This window comes from Bos taurus, chromosome 28 (genome assembly GCF_002263795.3).
Source record: "Bos taurus isolate L1 Dominette 01449 registration number 42190680 breed Hereford chromosome 28, ARS-UCD2.0, whole genome shotgun sequence".
Lineage (NCBI taxonomy): Eukaryota > Metazoa > Chordata > Mammalia > Artiodactyla > Bovidae > Bos > Bos taurus.
Window position 1 is genome coordinate 45,651,527 of NC_037355.1, and position 10,177 is coordinate 45,661,703.

General features: G+C 42.6%; 1 protein-coding gene across 6 annotated transcripts in view; it reads left to right on the forward strand.

The window, feature by feature from the left end:
- Positions 1-10,177, forward strand: part of ZNF239 (zinc finger protein 239) — a 23,777-nt gene continuing 13,600 nt past the window's right edge. The window contains exons 1-5 of one of the 6 annotated variants that reach the window (XM_059882729.1): positions 1-159; positions 952-992; positions 2,568-2,724; positions 4,310-4,435; positions 8,321-8,454. The gene's annotated coding sequence lies outside the window, so the exon portion shown is untranslated. Of the gene's footprint in view, positions 160-202; positions 824-951; positions 993-2,567; positions 2,725-4,309; positions 4,436-8,320; positions 8,455-10,177 lie in introns of those variants that run through there. The other 5 variants (XM_010820766.4, XM_059882730.1, XM_024986907.2 and 2 more) reach the window with 5 other exon arrangements.

Consider the following 10,177-nt stretch of genomic DNA (forward strand, 5'->3'; position numbering starts at 1 on the left):
GTAGTTCCGGGCCCTAGGCGCTGGCGCGGGTCAGTATCACGAGTCCTGCGCTTCCAGGTATCAGATTCCACGTGAGAGGCGAGAAAGGCCTGGCAAGCAGCGCAGCCTGCGCAGCCGGTGGAGAGGCGTCTGGCGTTTGAGTCGTGGGAGTGTCGCCGGGTGAGGCTCTGGGCTGCGGGGGCTCGGGGAAGCCTGGCGGGTGGCCGTGGGAGGGCGCGCGTCCTGGCGGAGGTGCGATCAAGGGCCGCACGTGTGTCCGCGCGCCGCGGCCGGCGCTGCGTTCCCCAGACATAGCGGTGATCAACTGAGACCAGGCGGACCCAAGCGCTGAGCCGGCAGTGGCTCCGAGGGGCCCTCCTCTCTACTGCCTGAGCTTCGGCCTTGGCTGGCCTGGGAGCTTCGCAGTTGGCCACACCGGCCTTTTACACGCCGATGACTGGCCTTATTCGAAGGAGGTTTTCGGTGGACATTAGGAGACCGAGAGGGGCTCCTGTGAGGGACCAACCCTCCCGTCCCCACAGTCCTGCCTTCGCTGAAAAGAGATTGCGTCAGAGCCCCTGCATCCCCGATAGAGTCACTTTCAGGCGTCTCGAGCAGCTGAAATATCTCCGAGAGGCGACACATTCATCCGGAGAGCTTGCTCTAACTAGAACTTCAGGGCAATGGCTGGGGAAGTAGGCACATCTTAGAGCTGCTGGGGGCAGTGGGATTTTCTTATTTTCATGGGTTTGCGAGGGAGGCTTGGGCTATTTGATCCAGAGCCCGGTGGAGAGAGGCGAGGGAGGCGCAGCGTGAAGAGACAGCGAAAGCATCCCAGGAGAGGGTGTGTAAAGGCAACAGGACCTGATAACGTTTTTCCCCCGGCAGTCTTGCTGGACTGGCTAGTCTGTGTCCAGCAAAGTGGACCTGATTTTCACGGCTTTTTCGCTTCCCTTAACTCCACTTTTCCAGGAATCTGTCCTTCCTGAAAGGAGAAAATGACCAAGTTCCAGGTGAGTTGGGGTTACTCTTCTCTGAGAATGGAAATATCCTTTCTTTTTTGGGAAGGACATCAGCATTAACTGAGTGTGTATCTGGTGTCAGGTCCTGTCTTGGTTCTGGTTTTTTTTTTTTTTTTACTTTGTCGGACTTCAGCGTGAGACATATAGTGTTTATCAATGTGAGTATAGGAACATTAAGACACTAAGAGCATATAGCTATCAAATGATGTCACTGGGGCCTGCACAATCTGCTGACTTTAAATGCTACCCCTGTTTTCACTGAACTACCCTGCCTCCTTTGATTCACTCCTCAGAGGACTGGGCTATGCTCTTTTATTGAAAGACTTAACACAGCATGTTTGGTCCAATCTCTGGAAGCATGCCTTTTCCTGCCAGACATTTCTCTGACATTGACAGTCATCCAAAGCTGTTACATATTCAATCTAGTGCTAAGTGGTCTCAGGAAAGCAAATAGAATTATAAACTACGGTGCTTTTCTTCATGAGCATGTGATGTGTGTGGAAAAAAATATGCACATTAACAATAATCATTTACTAAACTTGAGTTAAAGACACGAGAAAATGTGTTACATAACAGCTTAGTAATTACCATGTCACTCCCAGAAATCCTCCTCAGCCAGGCTGTGCATCAGATTATCTGTGGTGTTCTTTAAAAATTAAAGGTTCCTAAGCAACATTCCCCTAGACCACCTGAAAGGAGAATTTCACTTCTTTTTTCTCTCTGATCTTTGTACAACCCAAAGATTTATTGCATTTATTGTGAAGTATTTCTCTGCATACTTGATGTGAGCATCACTAAGGTAGATAGGATGGGTTGTTCATCTTTTGAATTCTGCTTGTTTTGTTCCCTTTATCAACGTATCTACATTTTAATTGGTACAATGAATTGTTGAATTACCATGTAGGCTTTTTTAAAAAGCTTGTCATTTGTCTGCACAAAACCACTTCTAGAAAGCTACCTCAAGACTGACAGTATCGTAGAGTGTTTGAAAAGGAAGGGATTAACCAGCCACCAGGGAAGCCCCTCTTAGCTCTCTGCCTTGGTGCCATCATCTTACAGAGGAGAGCTCTAATTCTGAGGGAGCAGAATTCTTGTGTTTTATTGCAGAGAACAGCAAAGTCAGAAGTCAACCCCATGTTTTCTAACTTCGTGCTGTTTCTTCTCTGTAACTAAACAGGTCATCACACCAGGAGTTATTTGAATAAAATATCAGGCTGGGTTTTTTTTTTTAATATTAGATGATTTTTAAAAAATTGAAGTATAGTTGATTTACAGTGTTTCAGGCATACAGGCTGGATTTTAGGGGGGCGGGGGCGGAAAAATGAACTAATTCTTAACAGCACCACCAGCAAGACCATCTTTTTGGTTGGCAAAAACCATCCTCACATCCACATCCATAGAAAGGTACCATGAGTTCTTATAAAAATCAGTTTCTTTAGAGGACAGTAAGCTGCCCCAAAGTATTGAAAGCATGATGTTTGTGTCTTGAATATAATTGAGAACTTCGGCAAAGATTGACATAAGAACCTGTGCTGTTTTTTTTTTTTCCTTCTATCTCTTCCCTAGTGATTATGCACTGTGATGAAGTTGGGGATTGCTAGAACAGTGACATTTTGAGATCTTGGCATATGTTAATAATTTTTTTAATTTAAAGAAAGGACTTCATTCCCTCAGTACTTACTGTTTTCTGTATACCAGACATTGTCCTTGATTCTGCTGAAAGGTAGGAGTCCCATTTAACCCTTCTCTTCCTCTGTGACTTTGAATGAGTCACTTTGCAGTTATGAACCTTAGTTTTCTCATCTGTAAATTGAGTGCCGAGTTGGATGATCTCGAGATTTCTCTTTTACTTGTATCATTTCATGATTTTAATTGTGAATTTATAAATAAATATTTGTCATTTAGATTTTGAGTCAGGTGTGCTGTTTGCTGAGGATTTAAAGATTAGTTGAGTGTGGTCACAGAAGCCAGGTGAAATGTAAGGGGGGAAGGACGCAGGCTGAGCTTGAAGAATTGACAGGACCCCAGTCTGTAAAGCCTTGCAGGCCAGAATGAACAGTCTGGATTTTATTCCATGTGCATGGAAAAGCCTTTGCAGAGTTTCATGCCGTGCATGGTACGTGTTTTAAAAGATCACCCTCTGCTGTGTGGAAGATTCATCATGTGTGGGAAGACAAATTTAGGAGGTTGGTGTAGGTGGAAAGTTAACGACAGCTGGGACTTGTAATGGTAATAGTGCAAGCTGGAGAGAAGTGGGTGGCTTCAGATATGCTTTAAAGTCAGAGTTGAGATGACTTGGTGATGAATAAAATGTGAGGAAGTGAGAAGAAAATCAAAAGGACTTCTGGGATTTGGGCTTGAGCAGTTTAGTAGGTTGTGCGGCACTTGGGGGACAACAGGGAAGAGCAGATACTGATGGAGGTTGTGGGAGCAAGAATTCTGTTGGGGTGACTTACCTGGTGGTCCAGTGGTTAAGACTCCGAACTGCCAAAGCAGGGGGCAGAGGTTTGATCCCATGTCAGGGAAATAAGATCCCTACAGGCTATGCGGCACAGCCAAAAGATTAAAAAAAAAAAAAAAAAATTCTGTTGGGGCTTGATATGTTTTAAGTGCCTTTTAGACATCCGAGTGTAGATGGGAAGTTTGAGCCTGGAATTGAGAAGAAAGGTTAGGACTAGAGATAAATGTTTGGGAATACCTAAGGAGGGTGTTCTATGGTTGTGGGTAAATGTGCTATTTTATATTTTCTAGGAGTGTTCGACTACTTAGTTTAGAAGAAGAAAGGACATATGATTTATATGGCTAGGGGAAAAATTGATCTCAGAAGTATACTTTGGCTGAGAGGAAAAAGGAAGGAGTAAAGGATGATGATCTTGGTAAAATAGATGTGAGGGAGGAAGAAGAGAAGAAAAAATAGGAAGATGTTTTTAAGGTGTGCATTTTGACATAATATTTCAAAAACAGAGTGATCCAAATAGTGAAATGGCCCTAATTGTGGTTCCTGAGTTTGAAATGAGGCAAAGATCATTGGCATTAAAGAGATTAAGAAATTTGAGGTTAGCATGTTGAGTAAATTGTTCTCCTTAGTGTTAAGGCTATCAGGATGATAGTAGGAACGGGGCAAAAGGACAGCCCAGCAAGGAAATGAGAAAGGAAAGGTTCTCCATCCAAACTAGACTGAGATCAGCCTGAACTACCCACTTCCTCTGTATCCTTCTCCCCTCTTCCAGTGCTCCCAACCGCACCTTCCTTCTGGGGCATTTGTTCAGATGGTTGTCAGTTGAGGAGGAATGTGCTTAATGTTTTAGGAACAGGTAGCATTCAAGGACGCCTCTGTGGACTTCACCAAGAAAGAGTGGGGTTGCTGGACTCTATTGAGAGGAAACTGCACAGAGCTGTGATGCTGGAGAACTACAGCCACTTGGTCTCAGTGGGTAAGAACATGAACTTGAACACCAATGCCCTGGAGTCTCTGTTTCTTCAGATTTAAATATCGATGGGGCCCCAGCAGCTATAGTTGAGGAATCACTTTCTTAATTTCTTTTTGGCAGAAAAGGATGTTTTTGATTATTCTAAGCAGCTAAAGAACTTTGTGTGTGTATGCTCAGTCATGTCCAGCTTTTTGTGACCCCATGGACTGTAGCTCGCCAGGCTCCTCTGTCCATGGAATTTTCCAGGCAAGAATACTGGAGTGGGTTGCCATTTCCTGCCCTAAGGGATCTTCCTGACCGAGGGGTCCAACCCATGTCTCTGGCATCTCCTGCACTGGCAGGTGAGCTCTTCATCACTGTGCCACCTGGAAGACCCTAAAGAGCTTTACTTGGTGAGAACTGGAGAATGGTAGTCTTACGTGGAGAATTGTCCAAGAAACCGTATGTGGTCCGTCCTTTATAAGCCAGTTTGAGACTGCTTTTTTTTTTTGCACAGTCACCCACACCTGTGTGTCTCAGATGTGCTCTCTCAGTTGGAGCAAGTTGAGGATTATAGTATAATGGAGAATTCTCCATGCCCATTACCTTTAGTTGCTGGTGTAGAGCCTCTAAACCTCCCCCTCGCTTTCAGAGCCTTTCAAGCTCTACTTTTACTACAGAGCATTATTCTCTGCTGCCCCATGGTCGACCTCCTTTCCAGCTAAGCCTGTTTTCCTGAGGTCTCCATGCTTCCTTGCTCTGGGGCCCTTGATTACCATGCTCTGGTTTCTTGTGAATTCTGGCTGTTAAGATTTTGTTTCAAGTAATTTACCTGTGTGAGATCTTCGACCACCCCCCATTCAATCTCCTTCTTTTCCTTTTTTTTTTTGTTAATTTTGTCTATCTTTGGCTGTGCTGGGTCTTCGTTGCTGCATGCCAGCTTTTCTCTAGTTGCAGGGAGCAGGACTACTCTTCGTTGCGGTGAGTAGGCTGCTCATTGCCGTGGCTCCTCTTGTCGTGGAGCACAGCCCCTAGAGCACGTGGGCTTCCGTAGTTGAGGCACGCGGGCTCATGGGTTGTGGTGCATGGCTTAGTTGCTCCATGGCATGTGGGATCTTCCTGGACCAGTGATCAAACCTATATCACCTGCATTGGCAGGCAGATTGATATCCAGTGTACCAAACAGGGAGGTCCTCGATCTCCTTCTTTTCTCGGAACTTTCAATTTATATCTCACAGGCTCATACCTGATTACACATTTTTTGTATACTTTTATTTTAACGATTAGATCTGCAAGTCTGATTGATTTTCTTTGGTTCCAGCCAGGTTTCTGGAGGGGAAGCAACGTATCTAATACTCCACTGCTTTATGTACACGTGTGTGTGTGAGTCACTCAGTCGAGTCCGACTCTGCAACCCCGTGCACTATAGCTCTCCAGGCTCCTCTGCCCATGGAATTCTCCAGGCAAGAATACTGGAGTGGGTTGCCATTCCCTTCTCCAGAGTATCTTCCCAACCCAGGGATTGAACCCAGGTCTCCCACATTGCAGGCAGATTCTTTACAGTCTGAGACAGCAGGGAATCAAGATTTAAAAATTGACTGCTGTGGAGTTTAGCAGCAAAGAAATATGTCTTATAGTCTTGTAAAAGAGACATTATAGTAAATACAGCGTGTTACTGTGAATTCATTAAGTCCTGTGAAGGATGGAGAATTGTGTTCTGAGAGAATGAGGGCATGGGATGGGACAAGAGTGATAAATGTATTGTTGAGAGGTTCAAGGAAAGCCTCTGAAGTGGTGTTTAAACTGAGACCTAAAGCATTAGTGGGCATTAAACAGGTGACTGGGTAGGGGAAGAATATTCCAGGCAAGAGAATAGTTCACGAGGAGACCCAGACACCTAAAAGAAGGAGTGTGGCTAGAACACAGGAAGCGTCTGGGAAGAATAGAGTGGGGGTTGGTTCATTCGTGGCATTGACGACATTGGTAAAAAAATGTGAATTTGTGTTGAGTTCAGTGGGAAGCCATTGGGACAATACAATGGTATGAACTTATTTACCCAGTATCACTGGGACTGCTTGATAAGAGACTGGTGTGCAGAGAGGCAAAAGTAAAGGTGGGGTCTCTACTTGGAATTCTGATCATTTGCTGTCACAAGCTGTCTGCAGTGAATAAACCTTGTGCAAGTAGCGCTCACAACTGTGTCAAGAAATCTGAAGAATAAAACCGCCGAGCTGGACTGCTGAGCGCGGAGATTTGTGGTTTTGAGACATAATTGTTAAAATGTCCTTCTTGAGGGGTGATACCAGTTTACATTCACAAGCAACATGTGTCAGTGGGCTTTGGGTTTTTAACCAGTGTTAACAGGTAGTTTTAGTTTTAATTTATTATATTATGATATACTGCTATTTTTTCAGTTTATCAATATTTTATATTTTGTATTGACTTCATTATTTCCCCCAACATGCCCATCATCCCGAGAGTTTATGTCAGAGTCACATCAGTGATTAATACTTACATTGCTTTGACTTCATAACTCTTGTTCCTGCAGAGTCAAATAGTATACATAGATTACAGTTCTGCTTTTTGTTTTTTCCTACAACTAATTTTTGCTTTTCAAAATATATTTATTTGAGGTTTTTCCCTTTCCATTCTGTTTCTAGAGCATTTTGGTTGATTTGGTTAATTACTGTTTTCTTTTATATATCAACAGTTGATTCAGCTTATCTATTTTACTGATTTCTTAATGCTCACTGCTATTTCTTATATGTCATCTTTTTCTTAATTTAAAAATTTTTACCACAGTACACTGCTGAATAATTGTTTCAGTAATTTTTTAAATCCTTCCTTACCTGAAAAAGTGTCTAGCCAGTCTACTGATTGACTTAGGTATGAGATAGAAGGCTAATTTTACAGTCAGTTTATCTCCTAAATTAGAAGATATTGCTCGTTTATCTTCAGGTATACAATACTGCTATTCTGTAGTTCACTGTCAATATAATTCTCATTTGTATTTGCACATAACTTGGCTTTTCTGTCTAGATGCATTTAGCATTTTCTGGGTTTTTGGGGGGTTTTTTTGAGTTTTTTTTGTTTTGTTGAAGTCCTGAGGTTTCACAATTTTTAACATTTAGTGAGCCCTGACTCCTGAATTCTAAGAAAATTTTTTCCCTGTTAATTCTTTGGTCATTTCTTTCTCTTCATTCTACCTGCACTATATTCATCGAACTCGCACAAGGTAGGCTTTCGTCATCCATCTGTCTACCTTTACTTTGCGTTCCTTGAGTGCCCCTCAGTCTTCATTTTAGGTGGATATTCGTTTAGCTATTTGACCCATCTAGATTGCAGACCTTAGAATCAGGCTGCCTGACAGTAGCTATGACACAAATTACTCGATCATTTTAACCGTGGTTCTTCCAGTGCAGAGTGAGTGTCCTAATAGTTTTTCTCACGTAGGACCATGCATCTGCTGTCTGAGTGCTCCAAATGAGGACAGTAAATCTTAAATGCTGGATGGCATCCCCAACTCAATGGACATGAGTTTAAGCAAACTCTGGGAGATAGTGAAGGACAGGGAAGCCTGGCGTGCTGCGGTCCTTGGGTTGTAAAGAGACAGATACAACTCAGTGTCTGAACAACAAGTCTCAAATATTATGATTATCATTGTTTTCAACCTTTTTATTAATTTAGAAAAATTCTAATTATTCTTTATAGCAGTGTGTTTATATTTTATTATTAGGTCGTAGTTTTTTAGATGTGATATTCCCTCAGATTTCTCTGGGTTTTCATTATGAACCTTTTAAATTCTGTTACCTCTGTTTACTGTGTCATGAGTTTGCGCCTCTCTTTATTGACATGAGTTTCTACCTTTCTTGTTTGTTTCCTTATGTTTCTTGTCTCTTTTTTCAAAAGTCCTATGTTCGCAGCATGATCCTGGAGTGCACCACCCTACTGATGCTCAGCCCTTTCCTGGTGCACGTGTGTTCAGCTCTCAGGGGACACCTCTGCTGACTGGGCTTGGCATGAATCTAGTAAGAATCCAGATGGTGAGTTACGATGTAGACCCTTTTTTTGAGATTGCCTCTTAAGGCCAGTATGTTATCTGGGACATTAGAAATGCCCAACATGATATAATAAACCTATTTCCAGAACAAACCTCTCTTACTTCAGAATAGTTGATTCTGAGCTTGGAATTTTAATTTCTCGGACTTCTTCAGACGTTCTCCTACTTCTTCAGGAGCCTTTTTCTGTACGTAATTTGAGCTGTGCATTTGTTTTTTGTTTGTTTGTTTCTCCATTAGACCTCATCCATCTGCACTCTATCACAAGGAGTTCCCTAGTGATTTTATTCTAGTAATGGCAGTCTGTCTTTTTTTCCAAGACCATTGTGGATTTTCTTATTTTGGTCGTTTCAGTGTAATATAAGGATCTTCACCCTAATTGTTTTGATTAACATACATACTACAGATCTTCCTTAACTTCTAGTTGAGTTATATCCCCATAAATTCATTGTAAATGGAAAAATACTTTTAAGTCAAAAATGCCTTTAATACACCTAATCTGCTGAACATCATAAATTAGCTTAACCTGCCTTAATTATGCTCAGAACACTGACACTGGCCTAAAGTTGAGCAAAAGCACCTAACACAAAGCCTGTTGTATAATAGTGCTGAAGGCCTCGTGCAGTTCATTGAACGCTGCACTGAAAGTGAAAGACCGTGGCTGTGAGCATGCTGTTTGGAGCTGCAGCTGCGGCCATTGCCCAGCATCACGAGGGAGGTTTGTCCAGCATATTGCTAGCCCAGGAAAGGGTCAGAATTCAAAGGCATGTCACTGTCACACCACCATAAAGTCGACAGTTTGTAAGTGAAGCCGTCGTAAGTCAGGGACCATCTACAGTAAGTCTATAATCTATATTCCTAGCACAGTTCTCTCCCAGGAGCTCCAGACCCACATGTTTCACTTACTGAACAGAATATTCCACCAGCACCACAAATTTAAAAAGTGAGATTCCGAGTTTGTTTTCTGTCCCCTTCCCTACTCTAGCCTTGGAGATTAAGATCCCCTGTCTTATGAGATAGTAGCCCATACCTCGTCACTCATTCAAGGGACTTGAGGGTCATGCTTGGGGCCTGCTTTCCCTTTTGAGTTTAGTCAGTTGTCATGTGATTTAGAACAAATCTCTCCCTTTCTGTCCGTAACCATCCTCCTCATCACACTCCTGATTTGCTACAGCAGCTCTCTCTCCACCTTAAAGTCTTGCTCATTTATGATGGTATTTATAATCACAGAGTCAGTCATTTCACTCACAACTGTAATCCTTAATAGCTTTACATCTCTCGGGGGATCTCTAGCTACACACCGAGCCCTTTGTTCTGGCCCTTGTCTTTCTCTCCAGGCATAGTCTTTCCACTGTTACCTGTTTTATTTCCTTCACAAGAAACTACTTATACTTTTCCAGAACATGTCATATTTTCTCTCCACATTCCACTTTTTTTCCCCTTACATTTGCTCCTAGAAATCTTCCCCAAGGTTTGAGCCAACTGCCCTTCCTTCTGTGTCCCCATGACTAGCTGTGCATGCATCTATATAGAAGCACTTACATGGCATTACTGTTGACCTATTTGTCTTTCTTCCCAGTAGATTCTAGCTTATCAAGCAAAAGGATTTGTATTTTCTTCTTTGTATCCCAAACACTTATTAAAGTCAAGTACTTCATTTTATTTTCATTGACATTTAATTGATAAAATGGAATAAATGTTAATTGTG